The following is a 20,132-nucleotide window of genomic DNA, read 5'->3' as shown; positions in this document are numbered from 1 at the left end:
AGAGTCCACATGCAGCGTGGACTCGGAAAGTCTGTCCGCCCCTTCTCCGGGCATCGTTGCGGCGGAGCTACTGGAATTTTTGGAGGCCACCATCCACCGCAAGGGCAAGATACAGCTGGCCCTGGACAAATGGGGGGATTTCCAGAGGATCTTAAACTCTGTGAGATCTTTCCTCAGGGCCAGCCACGCCAACAAGACTTCGGGCACGAGCGTGCACATTTGTGCCCAAAAGCTCCACAACCAGTTGGTGAACTTCGGGAGATCTCAACATCCTCACAGAGGATCATGTATCGCATCGGTACCGTGAACGCTAACAGTTGCAAGGACCATTTCCGCAGGGCCCAGGTAATCTTCTTCCTGAAAAAAGGGGTTTACTCTGTGTGCTTCCTGCAGGAAACCCACTCGACTCCACAGGCCGAGGCCAACTGGCTGCTCGAGTGGGGGGGGGGGGGGAGAATATCGTTCAGCCACCTCACTGAATCATCTTGTGGGGTGGCGACGCTCTTCTCCAGATCCTTTGTTCCCACGGTACTCAATGTGATCAACGTCATGCTGGGCCCTCTGTTACACCACCGGATCCGAGACGGGGATGCCATCGTTCACCTGGTGAACGCGTACGCTCCTTCCTCGGGTCTGGCGAGGGTCCAGTTTTTTCACCAGATGTCGACCTACTTGAACACCATCAGCGCCGATGAACTTGTGGTTCTCGGGGGGGGATTTTAACTGCACCCTCGAGGCTGCGGACCGGGTGGGGTGCGAACCCTACCCACTGAGTGATCACTTGGCTCTCTCTGGTCGGCATCTGGCAGTGGCAACACCTGGACGCCTCGGCTTTCACCTACACCAGGATGAGAGAGGGGCGGGTTTTTCAGTCCCGGATCGACAAGTTCTACATGTCGCGGAACCACGCTCACTGCGTTCGCTCCTCCGACATCAGGTCGGTGCCGTTCACGGACCACAACCTGGCGGCCGTGACAGTGGTCCAGGTGCCAGCTAGGCACGGTGCTGCCTACTGTCACTTTAATAACATCCTGTTGGAGGACGAGTGCTTTGAGCGGTCTTTCCGGGATTTTTGGACGGTCTGGCACGGCAGACGATCTCGCTTCCCCACGTGACGTCAGTGGTGGGATGTGGGGAAAGCGCAGGTCAAGATCCTCTGTCAGGAGTACACAAGGGGCGCGAGCAAGCGGAGGGACTCATGGATTGAGCGGCTGGAAAGGGAGCTGCTCGATCTGGAGAGCGGCCTGGCTCGCGGGGAACAACTCGAGCAGAGAAGAAGAGCACCTGTAGCTCCAGGGGTCCCGGGGGGCGTTTGTGTGCTCGCGGGTCCAGATCCTCCGGGAGATGGACCGCGGCACACACTTCTTCTATGCGTTGGAGAAAAAGGGGAACCGAAAGAACATCACCTGCCTCCTGGCAGACGACGGCTCCCTTCTGACGGATCCTGAGAGCATGAACGAGAGGGCCAGGGCTTTCTACTCTGCCCTCTTCTCTCTGGATCCCGTCGACTCAGACGCGTGCAGGGTTCTGTGGGATGGGCTTCGGCGAGAGCGCCCGGGACGAGTTCGAGGGCCAACTGACCCTGGCCGAGCTCTCCGACGCCCTCAGTCAGATGCCCTACAACAAATCGCCGGGCATCGACAGGCTGACCGTGGAGTTCTATAAAAAGTTTTGGGACTTGCTGGGACCCGCCTTTGCACGGGTACTGGCGGAAGCCTACGAGACCGGGGAGATGCCCCTTTCGATGAGGTGGGCGGTCTTAACACTGCTGCCCACGAAAGGGGATCTCCGCTGCCTTAAGAACTGGCGCCCGGTCTCGCTGCTGTGCACAGACTACAAAATCGTGGCCAAGGCCGTCTCCCTGCGGCTCAAGTCCGTGCTGGAAAACATGATCCACCCCGACCAGTTCGACACGGTCCCAAACCGGACAACATCTTCCTGGTACGGGACCTGCTGCACTACTGCAGGAGGACCGGTCGGTCGGTCGCCTTCCTGTTGCTGGATCAGGAGAAGGAGTTCGACCGGGTGGATCACGAGTATCTCTTCGGAACCCTGCGAGCATTTGGATTCGGGCCACACTTCGTCGGCCTGTTCCGGATGCCATACACCTCTGTTGAGTGCCTGTTGAAGATGAACTTGTCCCTGACCGCGCCCCTCATGTTCAGGAGAGGAGTGCGTCAGGGCAGCCCTCTGTCCGGACAACTGTACGCGCTGTGCATCGAGCCCTTCCTATGCCTCCTTCGTAGGAGGCTCACAGGGTTGGCGCTCGGTGTGTCGGACACGAGGGTGGTCCTGTCGGCTTACGCCGATGACGTGCTCCTGGTAGCCTCCAATCCGGTTGACCTGGAGAGGATGCGGAGCTGCCACAGCGTCTACTCTGCCACTTCCTCTGCTAGGATCAACTGAAACAAGTGCTCCGGGTTATTGGTAGGTCCCTGGCGGGTGGACTCCCTCCCTGTCGCGCTCCAGCAGTTCCAGTGGAGCGTGGACAGTTTCAAATACCTGAGCCCCGCGGAGACCTTGGTCGCAGTCAACTGGGTGGAGTTGGAGGACAAGGTTGCTGCTAGACTGAGGTCGTGGTCGGGTCTGTTGAAACTGCTTTCCTTCAGGGGTAGGGCTCTGGTGATCAACCAGCTGGTGGCGTCGATGCTCTGGCATCGACTCACCATCCTGATCCCGCCCCCTGAGTTTGTGGCCAGGGTCCAGAGGAAGCTGACAGACTTTTTCTGGGCCGGAAAGCACTGGGTCTCTGCGGGGGTTCTGTGCCTCCCTCTGGCTGAGGGAGGGCAAGGGTTGGTGTGCATCAGGAGCCAGGTGCACACCTTCCGCCTACAGACCCTGCAGAGATACCTGTATGCAGACCCAGCCCCGCAGTGGTGCACGCTGGCGTCCCTCCTCCTGCGCCGGCTGCACGACCTAGGCTATTCTGGATCGACCTCCGGGGAATCCGTCTCCCCGAGCTGCCGGTCTTTTACCAGGATCTGCTCAAGACCCGAAGCATGTTCAACATTGGCCGAGACGCCGTTCCAACCGAAGGCGAAGGACTCCTTCTGGAGCCCCTGCTGCACAACCCCCACCTAGGTGCGCAGGCGTTGGGGTCCCTCTCGGTGCGGAATGCGCTGATCTCAGCCAAGGTGACCAGAGTCTGGGATGTCCTGGATCGTGAATGCTCGGAGTGGCTGACTCTCGAGTCGCTGGTTGCCAGAGCGGCTCGGGGGACCGTCAGAACGGCCAGCCGAGCGATCTGGGATTGAAAAGCAGCTTTGCACCCAGACTCTCGACCCCCCTCCGATCCGCGTCGAGGAGGACCCTGTACGCGATGACGCTCCACAACCTCCACTTCCTTGCACTCGTCTCCTGCCGAGACACCGCTTGGCGGGAGCCCCTCCGACCCCCCCCGGGTGAGAGTCCCCAGTGGGAGGCCCTGTACTCCCCTCTGGTTCCCAGAGGAGCTGGGGACTTGGGATGGAGGGTGCTGCACAGAGCGCTCGCGTCAGGAGAGATCCTGCGTCACTTTACCGACTCGGACGCCGCATGCCCTTTCTGCGGTCAGTCAGAGTCAGTGCTTAACATTTATTTTTCATGCGCCAGGCTGCAGCCGTTCTTCATTCGACTTAAGAACCTCCTGCTGCAGTTCTGGCTGCATTTTTCTCCCACCCTTTTTATTTTCGGGCACCCTGTTTGTGGCTCCATCAGGAAGACCTCCTTGTGAATCTGCTCCTGGCTCTTGGTAAACTAGCCATTTACAAGACCAGGAAGCGTAAGATGATCGGGGAGGGTCTCTTTGACTGTGGGGCTATGGTCAGGGCCCTAGCCCGATCCCGGATTAAGTTAGAGCACGCCCACGCGGAGTCTGCTGGCGACATGACATCTTTTGTCGACCAGTCGGCTCTAGGGGGCGTGCTCTGTACCACCTCCCCTTTCGTTTTAAGAATTTAATTTACAGTCTTTTTGTCCAGTGTTTTTGTTAAATTAGTTAAGGTATGTCTTTTTTAGCAGGGTGCTAACTAGAATTTTTTTCCAGCTGTCTTTTGACAGCTGGTGTAGTCCCTCAAACGTACCTTAAATAGGACTAATAATAATAATAATAATAATAATAATAATAATAATTATTATTATTATTATTATTATTATTATTATTATTATCTTGTATATACCTTTTGGGGTTTTATGATATGCACTTCTGATTCAGATTTTTTTTTACTGATCTCTTTTCTGGCATTTGTTGTTTCGTCTTATTTTCCAGTTTCTTCAGGATCCTGATAACTTTGTCCATGTTGTCTGTAATAAAGACATTTCTAACCTTAAAACAAAAATAAATTACCTTATTTTGCTTATAATTATTCACAGTTACTACTAAAATGCGGATAAGCAAGCATTCCTTCTCAACTGGACGATTTTTTTAAAAAACTGCAATAGCCTGAAGAACTATTATTTAAACATACACCGAGTTCAATAAAACCTTATATAGCATCGTGTACACTTACAAATACATAGAGTTACTCACTTCCAATCTCCAGAATTTCAGCTGGGGAGCTTTCATCTTCAAATTTCATGTCTACAACTGTGCCAACTGATACGATACTACTTGTGAGAATATGGGACCTTGGCACAATGTCCCAAGACGGAGGATCTTCTTCCCACTTAATTAATACCAGTGGCGTATTTCATAATCTAGGGAAATGCAGAAATGTTTTTTTTATTACACATTTACGTTTTGGGGTGTTTGAAAAATAATCATATGTAAAAGGGTTAGAAATAACATATTTACCTGTCACACAAAGATGAAACTAAGCTCCTCGGCGATGCCTGTGCTGGAAGTTCCAGTCTTCAGTTGGTACCTGTTCATTCCGTGTGCAGTTATTCTGGTCTCGAGATTTGTATTTTCAAATTTTTTAAATCAACCTCACCAAATTTACAACAGCTTCAGAAAAAAAAAAAAACATACCGAAGATATACCACAAATGCTGTAATATTGGTACGTATTTATTTACCTATTTATTTACTTACAAACTTTAGTGTTATGTGTCAAATTATCTGTAGCAAAAGCCGCTACATGTATCAGGTCAAACTAGCTGATTCTTTTTACTACAGTTAACTACATAAAACACAGTAGAGTATTATTATTTTTATTTTACATACATATATATATAAACTTTAAATTATTTAGGTATAGTAGTTTAACAAAAATAATTAGCCCCTATGTCTTATACGCAACTTTACCTCACCCCTGTTAAACACTTGTAAGCTACATTTAAATTATTTTCTATATTTTAGCTGAACAATAATGGAGTATAAAACATTTCTAAGTGACCAAGGTGGGACATTAAATCAAAAGGTTCCAACAAGAACAAAAAGATGGAAAGAACAAAATAAAGGTACAACTCACTTAATCAGTACTCCCTATGAACGATTCAGCAATATCACAGTAACTACTGGAGATTTGTGTTATTTTTATTTATATCTGAATTCAGGGACAAAGAAAAGAGAGTACAAATGAGAGTACAAATGACTTAAACCACAGTCAATGGTGGATTCAATTTGTGTAAGTAGCAAAAAATATTCATGTGCATTCATATATAAATTAATTCAAAAGAAATATCACGTATTTTTACTTAACAGTAAATATTGAAATATTTGTATGTTACTGATGGTAATCTGGATTAACATCTTAATTAAGGCTGTTGTTTAAAAGCCTTTATTTTTTTGGTGACCACTTAGTTGAGAGGATTGTTTAAAAATGACCCTGTATATTCTAAGATTTTGTGTGCCACAATACTTACACAAGGTTGTAGTAGTTTATATTATGAATACCTTACAAAATATGTTAGCATACTTTATTGTTGTTTGTTTCAGCAAACTACATAGATTTCTCAAAAAAATAATCCTTGTTATATATTTCAGGAGTATGAGCTTCCTACCACAACAACTTTAATAAATGGCAAAGAAAACATGTCTGCCAGAAACCCACCACTGGAAGTAAGTTATTGCATCAACTCTTTATGAAGAGGATGCCATCAAAAGATGAATAAATTAAAGATAAAATGCAAAAGAAAATAACTAAATGAATTAAACTGGTAAACAAAGGCATTACTCTGAAATTAAAAGTAAATAATTAATTCCCATTAGAAGTATGTCACCAGCAAAGAAGTTACATTTTATTAAAGTAAAAAAATGCTATTTTTATCCGATGAATCATAATATAATCTAATTCATGTTTTAAAGGACATAAACAGACATACATATTCTGACAGAGTTTGAATTCAACGGCAATGAATATGAGCATTCAGAGACTAAATACAATATTGCTGTTAAATTTAATAATAACTTAAATAAATTATAATAGACTTAACTTAAAAATAAATTATAGAGCTATTATATGTGATTTAACCTTTCGATCAGCTGCAGACATATCATGGAAGGAACATATAATCATATATATTGCTAAGTGTGAAAATGGAAGACATTCTGTTAAGAATTGAAAACATAAGCAAAACTAAAAACATGTTGATATTTCTAGAGTTACATCCTACTGTTTATTTATGACACCCTTTATTTTTCAGGGTGAACATGCAAGTCCACATGCTGATAAAATAACTGATTTATCCATTTGCTAGAATTACAAAATCTGAAAGCTTTCTTTCAATTTTTAGTTTTTATTTTAGACATAAACTGAGTAAAATAGCCCTTGAAGACTTGCTGTCTTTAATTAATTTGCATTAGTAGTAATATTACTATAGCTTATGTCAAAAGTCTGATTTATGATCCTTTTGACCTTTTTTTGACCTTATGTGTATGAATTTATGAATATATAATGAGGGGGCGTGGATTTATGAATTTATGAATATATAATGAGGGGGCCGTGGATTTTATATAGGAGCGGGTATGGTATATATATATATTTTTCACAAGTGCTTATAAACATTAAATATTTATAAATGTAAAAGAGTTTGAAATAAAATAATTACTGTTGGTAGGATTTGAACCCACGCAGACAATTGAGTCAAATGGATCTTAAGTCCATCGCCTTAACCACTCGGCCACAACAGTTTTTCTTAAAACATTAATAAATAAAAAATAAGTATTAAGCTTACTGGGGGTTTCAGAGAATCAAGGTGGTATGGTGTTTGAGCAAAAGGTTGAACAGATTGAGACTACGATGGGTTTTTGTTTTTTGTTTTTGTTTTTTAAAAAGGGGCAAGTCTGGGCATGTTTTCAGACCTCATAAAAGGAGGAAAATATTTGTGCAGTTTATTAGAGTGTGACACAAGATGTCTCATACCAGTGTTAGTTGCTGCTCAGAGAAAGTGGATCTTGAGGATCGGCAAATGTCTGAACTTATAAAAGCCTTTAAAAAATGAACATTAGCCCTTCCTCAGAGGCTAAAGAAACCACGGCCTGCAAAAAAAGTTCAAGAGAGAGTCCAAGCAAGGGGTCTTCAAGCATCCGTCCCAAGGATCCTCTGTGTACTGTACAAACTCCTCTGTGGACTGAGCTGAAAACAGACCCAAATGAGAGAGAGAGGGGGCAGATGTTTTAGGGTAACTCAGAAAACGCCCCTAAGGGCGGCGCATTAATGACCCCCCATTTCATGGGTCTCTGATAGGCCGTCTCAAAGGATCCCCAGGGGTCCAGAGGCTTCATCACCCCTCATAGGCTGACACCTGATCTTTGGGAGCCTACTAAAGGAGGCCCCCACACATCCTTTTGATTGAACGAGTCTTCTGCAAACTTTAGATAATTATCTGAAAATGCAGTTCTTGAACATAGCGATCTTGAGATGGATTGGACCACTGAAGAAATGACCCAGCTTATAAAAGACTTTGAAAATGTCCCCCTCCTCAACCCTGCAGAGTCTGACGACGTCGACGGGGGTTTAGGCATCTCTTTTGAGAAAGTATTAAAGATCTCTAAGGGTCTCCTGGCTTCTCTATTGGAAGTGATCATTGACCGTGATATGGTGAAAAATTGCCGCGGTTGCGAAATTGACCACCCGAGCCAGCTGAGACACAGTTGCCTTTATGAAGCGGGCCCCGATTATTTTGATCAACATTTTGAAGAAATACTAGAAAAAATACACATCCCGTGGCTGAAGCTTCTGGTGGCTAAAGCTCTAGCGTGTTTCAATTTCCATCCATCTTTGACAAAACTTCAGAAACTGGTGGAAGATATTTTAACAGAGCTAAGACCAAAACACAGCATTAGACGTAAACTGAGCCATCTACAAGAAACCCTGGATGATAAGACCCGAGACATTGTTAACAAAATAACCAAAGCTTTCTACCATCGCAGTTTTACAAATCCCCAAGCTCCTTTAGCTTATTACGGCACCTGTGACTTTGAAAATGGGGAACGTCCAGACTCCAGCAAAACTGAGGAAAAACATGGAGGGGCTGTTGTTTGAGTTAATAGCGGAGAAAGTGGCTTGCAAGAGACTCTGGCAAAACCTGTCCCTGTAAATGTAAAAATGTTCAACAATTTTAAAAGTGTAACTGATTTAATCCATAAAGATGTTGATGCTCAAGAATGGTTAGAGTTGGTAGATACACATGTAAAACACTGTAGCCCCTTAAATGCATTTTTAATGAATATATTACCTAAAATGTTTGATGAAATAGAAGTCTGCAAATGTACACATATCATTGTTTTGTATGCTTATGTGACTGATGTATGTTTTTATAACCTGGCAAGATTTTTAAGAGATGGAGATATATCAAAAGTTGTGCATAATGTCATGGATTACTTAGTGATTAATCATTAATGTTTGTGTAAAAACTTTATATGTCTTCTAAAATGTGCTAATCTTCTTGATAAACTGTGAATAAAACTTTTGAACTTCACACTTGTCTCAGAGGTGTTATGATAAACTTTGAATAAAAAACTTTTTGACCTACGTATTTGTCGCAGTTGTGTTATATTGGTTAAAGATGACACATCAGCGTATGAAAAAAATATACTAAAATCCTGGGGGTTTAGGGGGTTTACAGACTCTTCAAAGGGCTCTGGGGTCTGAGAGGCCTAAAGTCTCTGAGAGGGTCTTAACTGACTTTTTATCAGAGCAAGACTCCTATACGTTGCATAAGCCCTCTAAAATAAACTTTAAAAGAAACACCGTATTTGTATCTAATATCGATACTCTGTGGCAAGCTGATTTAGTGGATATGTCTAGCTTGTCAAAAGAAAATGGAGGTTACAAGTACATGCTAACATGTATAGATATCTTATCCAAATATGCCTGGGTAATACCATTGAAAAATAAGTCATCTAAGATGGTGACAGAGGCGTTCAAGAGGATCCTCAGCACGGGCAGGAAACCTAAAAAACTACAAACTGATAAAGGGACAGAATTTCTAAACAGAGCATTTCAGCACATGCTAAAAAAACCATAATATTCTACACTTTACCACAGGGAATGAACTAAAAAACAGGACTCTGAAAACAAAAATGTGGAAATATTTCACCGCTTTTAACACTCACAAGCATATGGATACAAGAAATGGTACAGGCTTATAACAACTACAAGAAATGGTACAGGCTTATAACAACTCCTTTCACCGTAGTATTCAAATGAAACCTTCAGAAGTTAATGAAGATAATTCATTTAAAGTGTTTAAAACCTTATACTCTAAGAAGAAAAGCCCTAAACATATAAAGTTTAAGTTTGCCGTCGGTGACAACGTAAGAATTTCAAAGTTAAGAGCTCCCTTTATAAAAGGCTATGAATAGACGTTTACTTCAGAGATTTTTACTATAACAGAATGTATACCAAGACTTCCACCAGTGTATAAACTATGTGCTTATGATGGAGAGCCTATAATGGGCACCTTTTATGAACCAGAATTGCAGAAAATAAATGTCAAGACTGATAGGTTGTTTAGGATAGAGAAGATAGTTGCTGAGAAAAAGGAAAATGGCAAAAAGTCATATCTCATAAAATGGGCCGGCTGGCCTGAAAAATTCAACAGTTGGGTCGCGGGGCATCAGGTGGTGGATCTAAAGAGTTAACAAGTCCGGGGTGTATTTAATTACACTTAAAACATTATTCAAAATGTCTCAAGACTCTTTTTATGTGACTCTGCCTAGAAACGCTTCACAGGATGTTTTCCCTAAAAACGCTATATCCAATTTTACTACCAAATTGGTTAAAACAATGAATCTACAGGGAAAATGGGAAGTTTGCTTAGCAGAGATTCAATATCCCCATACCTGGGATAATATAAGCCTTAAAGACAGCACCTTTATTACTTTTGATATAGAAAAGGCGATAAAACGTGATTATACAATACCAAAAGGATATTATGAGACCCTTCAGGATGTAATAACAACTATGAACGATGTCATGCTCGGAAAAGGACTAGATCAGAAAGGTGACAAGACTCACGATGAACAATATAAAAATGATTTGAAATTAGTCTATAAACCTATAGAAAGACAAATTTATATAAAAAAGTACTACTCCATATATGATTTTTGCCAAAGAACAACTCAGACAAATGTTGGGATTTCGTGAGACTATAAAGGGTGAAACTATTAGACTATTGGGCCCTATTGAGGCTACACTGTATAGCGCACATTTGAGAACCCTCTACCCCGCCGATATCTGAGCGGGTTTTTATACCATGTATGTCTATACAGATATCATTACACATCAAGCCGTTGGAGATAGTTACGTGCCTCTTCTAAGGTGTGTCCCTATTAAAGGCAAAAACAACGATATAATCACGGTAATTTACGACAGACCTCATTACGTACCCCTCAGCAAGACCAACTTTGACACGTTAACCCTTTGCGGTCCATTGTCGGACTGGGTCCGACATTGCAATTATTCCTCACAGGTCCTTTGTTGGACTGGGTCCGACATCATTATAGCAACGCAAAAAACGGGTTTCTAGTCGTTTTTTCTCCGGAAAAAGCCGAGAAAACCATTCAATTGCCGAGTGGGAGCGACAGGAGCCGAGACAAGTCGAAAAAAAAAAAGGCGTATCTCATGATTAGTCATACATGGTATCTGGTATCAGATAACGGGGCGGTTGTAAGTAAACAAGCTGGCTGACTGAATCAGCGCACAGAGAACACAGACATTTGCAGAGCCTTTTTGAGATGTATAGTAATAAAGTAATGACTTGGATCGCATTATTGAGGAGTTTGGTGATAAAACAAGTGATCAGGAGATGATCGATCGGTATGTACGACTATTATTATTATTATTATTTATTTCTTACATAGGTGAACGCGATAGCGAATGAAGGGGTGGGGCGGGGCTGGAGATGCCTAGTGAGTGCTTTGTTGATATGCAGGGCCATTTAAACCCGTTTGACTGTGGAAAAAAATACTTTTAAACAGTGTGTCTAAAATTAACTGCGCGTGTGAAAATTAATTAGACCTGACGTGCGATTAATAAATGGACCGCAAAGGGTTAACTATACAAATTAAGATGGATCAAAACAAGTTAGTGCCATTACGTCTTGGAAAGTGAAGTTATAGTGAAGTTGCATTTCCGACCTGTAAGCCTCTTTTTTACACCTAATTGAAAAATGGGACCTAATGGATATGTCAATCCTTATATTAATTATTACAAAAATCAAGCTGGTAATGGTTTGCCTGGATTTTCTGGAGCTCCGGTAATGTACGGTGCGGGTATAGGGGGTATTTTTAGAAGTCTTTTGAGAAAAGCTTTACCGTTACTTAGAAGGGGTTTTGAAATAGTCAAACCTCATTTTAAATCAGCAGCTAAAAATATTGTTAGTGACGTAGTGTCAAATGTCCCAACAAGTCATAACCCTCATAGCCACAACAAGAGCCAGTCAGGGGAGGGATTGATGGTGATGTCCAGAGGCTACAAGAGAAAACGTAGCAAACCCCTGGGATCTCGCTATCATTATCACAAAAAGGCTAGACCCTCTACATTTAGGTCATTTAGTAGCGGTAGCCGGAGGAGCAAGAAACCAAAGACTTCCAGAACAAAGAAAAACAGAAACATCTTTTAAATCATGACTCTGGTACATCATATGTCTCAAGAATGTGTGAAATCAGAATTGGATCTGTTTACTATACCTTATACCCAGACAAGTATTGAAAAAAACCTTTATGTGGAAGTGCCCCCCCTGTCTGCCTTGTCTGACACGGCTCCACTCGAATTTTACATAGCGGGAAATGGGAATGATTATCTTGATTTGAATAATACTCTTTTAAGACTTTCATGCAAAATTACTAGGGCTGATGGCGCCGATTTAGTTGGGGGCAGTATAGTTGGTATTATCAATTACCCTGTAGCTACCATGTTTTCACAAGTGGATGTAACTTTAGGAAACCGCCTAATTAGTCAAAGCAGTAATATTTATCCTTACTGTAGCATTATAGAAGCAATGCTAAACTTTAGTAAGGACACGCTAGAATCTCAATTCACAACCAGCTTGTTTTACAAAGATACCCCAGGACACATGGATGAGACTGATCCTGCCGGGGCCAATGAAGGTATAGTTAAATGGCATGCTTTTACCAGAATGAGCCATACAGTTGAACTTTTAGGACCACTGCATTCGGATATATTTTTTCAAGAGAAACTCATGCTAAATGGTATTGACCTGAAAATTAAAATGGTGAGGGCCAGTGACACTTTTGTTTAATGTCTGATGCCGCAGAAGAGTTCAAACTTAAAATTTTAGAAGCCTCTCTCTATATTAAAAAAGTGAAATTATCCCCAGAGGTTAGAATTGCCCAAGCTCATGCCTTGATGACCTCTAATGCCAGATATCCTATTGATAGAGCGTCTATGAAAGTTTTTAGTATTCCTAGAGGGAGTCGGGTATGTAATCAGGAGAATTTGTGTCTGGGGCAGTTACCAAAGTTTGTGGTTATTGGTTTAACAGATAATGACACTTTTAGCGGTTCCTACGCTAAAAACCCTTTTAACTTTAAACACTTTGCTGGGAACTTTATAGCTATGTACGTCGATGGTGAACAAGTCCCCTCAAAACCTTTACAACCCCACTATACAGCAAGACACAACCCAGTCAGGGAATATTACAGTCTAATACAAGCCACGGGTAGACATCTCAAAGACAAACCGCTGATAATTGATAGGTCAGACTTTATTAGAGGCTATACGCTCTATGCCTTTGATTTGACCCCCGACCAAGAATGTGGAGATCATTTTTCCTTAGTGAAAAATGGTAATATGCGTCTTGAAATGTGTTTTGCCAATGCTCTGCCAGGGACTGTGAATATGATTGTTTATGCTGTTTTTGAGAATGTGATTGAGGTTTCCCACCAAAGAGCTGTTCTCTTTGATTACTGAAAAGTTTGATACAACATTGATCCTTTTTAAAAATGAATACCACTCAGCTTACAGCGCTGCTATCCAGCAACCCGTTGACTGCAAAGTATTTTGATGGGGTTCTAGCTAGTGATCAACTACCTAAAGGAAAAATAAAAAAACTGCCATCGATACTCATTGTCAACACAGACCCCCAAAATTATCCTGGAGAACACTGGCTGGGGATTTATCTAAAAGAAGAGGGACAGGGAGAGTTTTTTTATTCTTACGGTAACCCTCCAGATTTTATTTATTTTCCTAAGACTATCTCAAACTTTTTAGACAACAACGCTAAACAAACAGTGTACAATAATCAGCCTCTACAAGGTCTTATGACCATGACCTGTGGCCATCACTGTGTTTTCTTCTTACATCATCGAGCCAAAGGACTTACTTACCCTGAGGTTATGGCACTCTACAGCTCTGAAAAATGATCTGATGGTGTCCCAATTTATACATTGTATGTCTAACCCTAAAAAACAGAACTGTATAAATGTATTTTCATGCATGCAGTGTGTCAAGGCTCATCATGATTTTAAAAAATGTTATGAATGTTAATCTTCAAAAAACTTATGACAATGTATAGGCTAAATAAATATTTTTATTGTTGTAAAGACATATACAGACATATATATCAGACATTATTTATACACCAATTGCATGAATATACTCAAGTGTGCCTGAGCTGCCTCTCTTTCCTCTGTCCTAATTCTCCTCGACCTCTCTGCTGCCTTTGACACTGTTGATCACTCTATTCTATTATCTCTCGCTGACCTGGGGATCTCTGGCACTGCTCTGGCCTGGTTCTCCTCCTACCTCTCCAACCGCACTTACCAGGTAACCTGGCGTGGAGCAACCTCCACACCTCGTCCTCTCTTAACTGGAGTCCCCCAAGGGTCAGTCTTGGGTCCTCTCCTGTTCTCTCTTTACACCCGCTCCCTGGGCCCTCTCATCGCATCCTATGGTTTCTCATACCATTTCTATGCTGATGATGCTCAGATTTTTCTCTCCTTCCCCACCTCTGACTCCACCATCTCCTCCTGTATCTCTACCTGTCTGTCTGCTATTTCCTCCTGGATGCACTCACATCACCTTTTCTTTCCCTCCTCCTCCCCCTCCTCTGATCTCTCCCTCTTCCTCCGCTAAGAACCTCGGAGTCAACCTGGACCCCTGCCTCTCTTATTCCCAGCACATCTCCACTCTGGCACGCACTTGCCGATTCTTCCTGAGCAACATCCGAAGAACCCGACCCTTCCTCACCACCTATGCTACCCAGCTCCTGGTCCAGGCCCTGGTACTCTCCTGCCTAGACTACAGCAACTCCCCCCTGGCTGGCCTCCCTGCGTCCGCCACCCGTCCGCTCCAGCTCATCCAGAACTCTGCTGCACGCCTGGTGTTTTCTCTGCCTCACTTCGCCCACGCTACTCCACTACTCCGCTCACTCCACTGGCTCCCGATCACCGCTCGCATCCAGTTCAAGACTCTTGTACTAGCCTACAGAGGCCTTGACCAGACTGCACCCAGCTACCTCCAGACCCTCATCTCTCCCTACACCCCCACTCGACTTCTCCGCTCCGCCTGCACTAGAAGACTGGCTCTACCTCCGCTACGCTCCCCTGCCTCCAGAGCCCGCTCCTTCTCCACCCTTGATCCGCAGTGGTGGAATGACCTTCCTACAGATGTCAGGACTGCCCAGTCCCTGACCACATTCCGACGCCTCCTTAAGACCTCTTCAAACAGCACCTGTAGAACTCCTCTGTTTGTATCCTGGGACACTATCACCCTTCATTTAAATGTGCTTTATTTTGCTCTTATCTGCCCAATATTTTACAGCATTTAGTCATGTACTTCAGAATACTGTAATCTGCCAAGTGTTTAACCTGTAATATTTTGTATTTAATCATATCCTGATGTAACTATCACTATTTAATCATATACTGATGTAACTTTCACTATTATCTGCTGTATTATTGAATTGTGTTTTGTTACACTTGTACTTTGCTTGAACAAAAGTTATTGTATTTCTTGCTCTTATTGTATTACTTGTATTGTAACACTTGAAATGTATTTGCTTACGATTGTAAGTCGCCCTGGATAAGGGCATCTGCTAATAAATAAATAATAATAATAATAATACAGACATATATATCAGACATTGTTTATACAGCATTAGCATGAATATACAACAAATGTATCAGACAATGTTTACACAACATTTGCATGAATATACAACAAAATGTAAAGATATGTATGAAACTCAATAAAAAACAGTAACATCTTAATAAGTTTCTCATAACTGTTGTCTTTTTTCTGCTTCTTATTCATAGGGGTCTCTAAGGGTCGTTTTTTATAAGCTTCTATGAGTTGTCGTGTTTGAGAATTAGGTACTGTAGAATAGGGGACATTTATCACAGCCAAACCTTTGATGAATTCAGCTCATCCTACAGGTAGCCTATGTTCAGGGATGTTGACAGTCCCGGTAGCAGCCCTGATTAAATCAACTATATGCGACCCTCTAATGTTCTTGCCCCTAAGAATGAATTCCCCTTGATCATTCCATGAGGTAACCAAAGCATTCTGTGACATGGAGTTTAAAATAAAATTAGCATTTTTCTGCTAATCTGGAGGGAACGGTACTCATAACAGCAGTCACTATCTTAGATTCAGATTCTGCAGCAGGTTGGGCCATTTCCTCAGATGGGGGTTTAATTAAAGTAAGGGTATTAAGCTCTTTTTCAGATATCTTTGTAAGGAGCTGGTGTATAGCTTAACTTTCTCATGGTCACTGATGTCAGTTCTAAGTACAATGCTTTTCATTTCATATTATTATGCTTATTATGTGTTGTATGTTGCGTGCGTGTGTTAATGTTGGTGTATAGTCATTGGTACACGGGATATAAACGGGTCTGTGTTTCACGTGTATTTAAAAAGTGTAGATTTGTATTTAGGCACGAGGAGGGCACAAATCACTTCACGTGCTGGTTAAATGTAATATGTGAGCACGGGGTTGCACAGAATTAATTCACGTGCTGGGATTCAAGTGAATAATTAATTAGTAATTGAATCCCAGCACAACAGTATATATAGATGCACATTTCTTCCACTCGGGGTTAGGTGTTCGGTGAGTGGAGAACGGGTGAGGAGCGGAGGTAAATGTTAGGAAAAAGAATAATAAGTAGTAGTAGTAAAATCTGCTCACTGTGTTGTGTTAGTCTGTCTGTGCACTGTTTAGTTCGTTTTGTTTGTCTATTTATTTTGGCCTCAAGTGCCGTGTCCTGTGTTTTTGTTGTTTCAAACCTTTTATTTTCTGTTCTGTCTGTTAATTATTAAATGCTGAGTGCCAGCACGCGTTCAGCCTCACCAAAACCCCAAGTCTCTGTCTGTTTACTTCCTGGCTCTGGTCTGACGCCACCCACTCCGGCCGTCTTTGTGACAAATCCTTATTAAAGCGCCAATAAAACCACCACTCTGATTCACAGTTTTTTTCTTCTTTTTAATTGAATGGTTCTTATTGCATAGGCTCTTTATAACACGCCGCTGCTTTTTGAGAGTGTTTAACTGACTCGAAGTTAAGGGGATGTGGCCCTTTAAGGCGTTTAAGGCAATTTCCACAATAGATTTGATAAAATCGTCTGAAGCGTCTCGTAAAATTGCTCTTCTCTGATGAGCAGAGCTATGAACATGGAGGTTACGTTTTATTCTAGCCGACATGCTACGTTGTTGAAGAGTCTAGATAAATAAAAGTTTTAGCGCAATAACCGGCCACTTATAAGTGTTTTGTCTTGGTATTTCTCATGATATAAGCAACTGGCCAATCAGGAGTAAATAAACCAGTTCTTAGACGGTATGTTTCGGGGGTTTGGGCTTTTAAGTCTATTAAAAGATAACCATAGGGTTTTTTTGTCGCATCTTCAAACGCTTCTAAGAAAAACTTGGAGTTACCGGGATAGAGCTGTCGGGCTAGCGTGTTGATTTGAAGTTTATCTCACGGGTTTTTAAACAGAATAATGTAATTGGCATTCAAGTTTATGGTACGGCTCATTTTTCCTTGAAAAACCAAATTTTGAACCAAATACAGCACACATAAATTCCTATGATGAATGTATTTTGTAAAAGCTTTCTGTATTTCATCATTTTCGCTAGACGTCTCCATCAAGTCATCTATATTTATGATTAAATTGATTTTGTTAGTATGCATTAAATTATCATCAGTTAATGAAGCCGGTATGCCTTCAATAAATTTGACATTTTTAAATTTAAGTGCCAATTCATTGTCTAATGGCTGTCAACAGCTATAGCACCATATGATATTCTCAGGGGTTTGGGAAAAAATCTGTTGAGAGTTTTCTAAAAGCTGCTCCACAAAATAACTTTTGCCTGAATTGGAGGGTCCCGATATTATAGCTGCAAAAGGTATGGATAGTCTAATATCAAAACCATCTTCAGTAGCCATAAGGAAGAGATGTGTAATCAGACAGCAAGACTCACTTATTGTAGACTATTTGAAAAGTTTTCTGGAGTGGTTTGTTTTCCAATTGAAATTATTTTTTATTACGGTGAATCTGGGAGCCTTGAATCATGATATGCTCCGCGGGGGTGTTTCTATCATGATTCATAAAGTTTTGTACAAGGTCTTTTAATGAAGCAAGGTTAATTAATTTGGAATTCTCATAGTTTAGGGTAATACCCTTTACTTTGAGACATGTTTTTCCGTTGTTTGTGACGTATCCATATGTTTTAGGGCCCCCTGACACAAACTCTGTAATGTATTCCCCCGGCTTCAACTCGCTAGTTAAATCACCAAGATAATCGCCTAGTTCTGGACGCCAAGCCTGGGGCCTACTGACAAAGATCACAGAGTCTGTATCATGATACAGACAGCGAGCCTGCAAACGATCCAAGAGGTTATAGAGCTCTAGCTGGGCGTAAGCGGTTGTAAACGCCGCTATGAATACGTTTACATTACTTGGGGGTGTATAGGTATCAGAAGCGTAACGCCACTGAACCTGTGCCACCGTATCACTTACAAAACAAAAATGCGAAACCTGATAGCTTTTTGAAAAGAGATAATGGAAAAACTGGTCAGGATCTTTAACCAAGATTGCCGAGAGTTGGTTAGTTCTCTGGGCTAGCTTTCCCCACAAACTATTGAGACATAGTTTGGAGATTTGTCTCTTAGCAGGGTTAACATTAATGTTTTGAGGATCTAATTGAACCCCCTCTTTCTGAAAATATTCAGCAATATAACGCTGTTTACGCTCCTCATCGGTACAATGAGCAGGGTAACCTGAACTTTCCTGTTTCCCCTTGAGATGACTGTTAATGTAACCTGTAAAGAGAGTGTCAGATTTCTGTGGAAAATGACAAACTTTGTGTATTTTAGACACTTTGTAACCTTTCTCAAGAGCTTTGACTACCTCGACACTGCACCATGTCCCTGTCAAGGCTCTTTCTCCAGAGGTATGATTACATACCCCGGTCTGGTTTAGTGTTTCTGCGCATGAACGGCAGAGGGTAAACATTAATTTAACCCAGGTGCGGGCAGGCAATACTGGGAAATGAAGACCCCTAGGAGGCAGAACAGTTAATTTGAACAAGCCCAAGTACTGCCTCAAGTCTTGAAAATTATGATAAATTATGGTAGGGTGGTCTACGGGGTAAACTTTTGTTTTGTTGACAAATGGGTACAAGCTAGTGAAATCAAAGTATTCCACCCTTTCATTTTCCTGGGCCAAATAATGTAATGTAATGGCATTTGTACGACCCCCAAACAGAGCCTCACAAGGATTGATACGTTCTGGAAAATCAGAGCGAACCAGAAAATCGTGAACTTTACGCTGTTTTTTCAGGGCGTTCCATTCATGTTCCCAAATAACTCTGACTTCCAATCCATAAACCTTTTGCAATGTTTCAATCTTTTCATCAAAGTGATGATACATCGTACCACAGGATACTTTGCTTAGGGGGTTTACATCGGCAGAATCATAGCATTTGGGACAACAATGAAAAAACACCCTGCAAATTCAAAAGCCGTACGTTTACCATTAATCACAGCATACCCGTCCAAGAAAAAGGGGCCTATTTTAAGCTCTCCATAGTTTAACCCTTTGCAGTCCATTTATTAATCGCGCGTCAGGCACGCCAAGTCTAATTAATTTTCACACGCGCAGTTAATTTTAGACTGTTTAAAAGTATTTTTTTCACAGTCAAACGGGTTTAAATGCCCCTGCATATCAACAAAGCACTCACTAGGCATCTCCAGCCCTGCCCCACCCTTTCGTTTGCTATAGCGTTCACCTATGTAAGAAATAAATAATAATAATAATAATAATAGTCGTACATACCGATCGATCATCTCCGGATCACTCGTTTTATCACCAAACTCCTCAATAATGCAATCCAAGTCATTATTTTATTACTATAACATCACAAAAAAGCTCTGCAAATGTCCGTGTTTTCTGTGCGCTGATTCAGACAGCCAACTTGTTTACTTCAGACCACCCCAGTTATCTGATACCTGATACCATGTATGACTATTCATGAGATAAGCCTTTTTTTTTTTTTTTTTGACTTGTCTCGGCTCCTGTCGCTCCGACTCGGCAATTGAATGGTTTTCTCGGATTTTTCCGGAGAATAAACGACTAAACACCCGTTTATTGCGTTGCTATAATGATGTCGGACCCAGTCCGACAAAGGACCTGTGAGGAATAATTGCAATGTCGGACCCAGTCCGACAATGGACCGCAAAGGGTTAAAGCATGTTGAATGAAAACATTTTCAGTTTCCGATACATACATTAACCATTGTATCGAGGCAT

The 20,132-nt window shown here is 42.1% G+C and overlaps 1 non-coding gene across 1 annotated transcript; it reads right to left on the bottom strand.

The window, feature by feature from the left end:
* Window positions 1–6,965: 6,965 nt before the first annotated feature.
* Window positions 6,966–7,050, bottom strand: trnal-uaa (transfer RNA leucine (anticodon UAA)). Its single transcript has one exon. It is a non-coding gene; the product is annotated as a tRNA-Leu (tRNA).
* Window positions 7,051–20,132: the final 13,082 nt, after the last annotated feature.

This window comes from Acipenser ruthenus, unplaced genomic scaffold (assembly GCF_902713425.1).
Source record: "Acipenser ruthenus unplaced genomic scaffold, fAciRut3.2 maternal haplotype, whole genome shotgun sequence".
NCBI lineage: Eukaryota > Metazoa > Chordata > Actinopteri > Acipenseriformes > Acipenseridae > Acipenser > Acipenser ruthenus.
The sequence above is the reverse complement of the archived record's forward strand: the minus strand, read 5'-3'. Positions and strand labels throughout refer to the sequence as shown.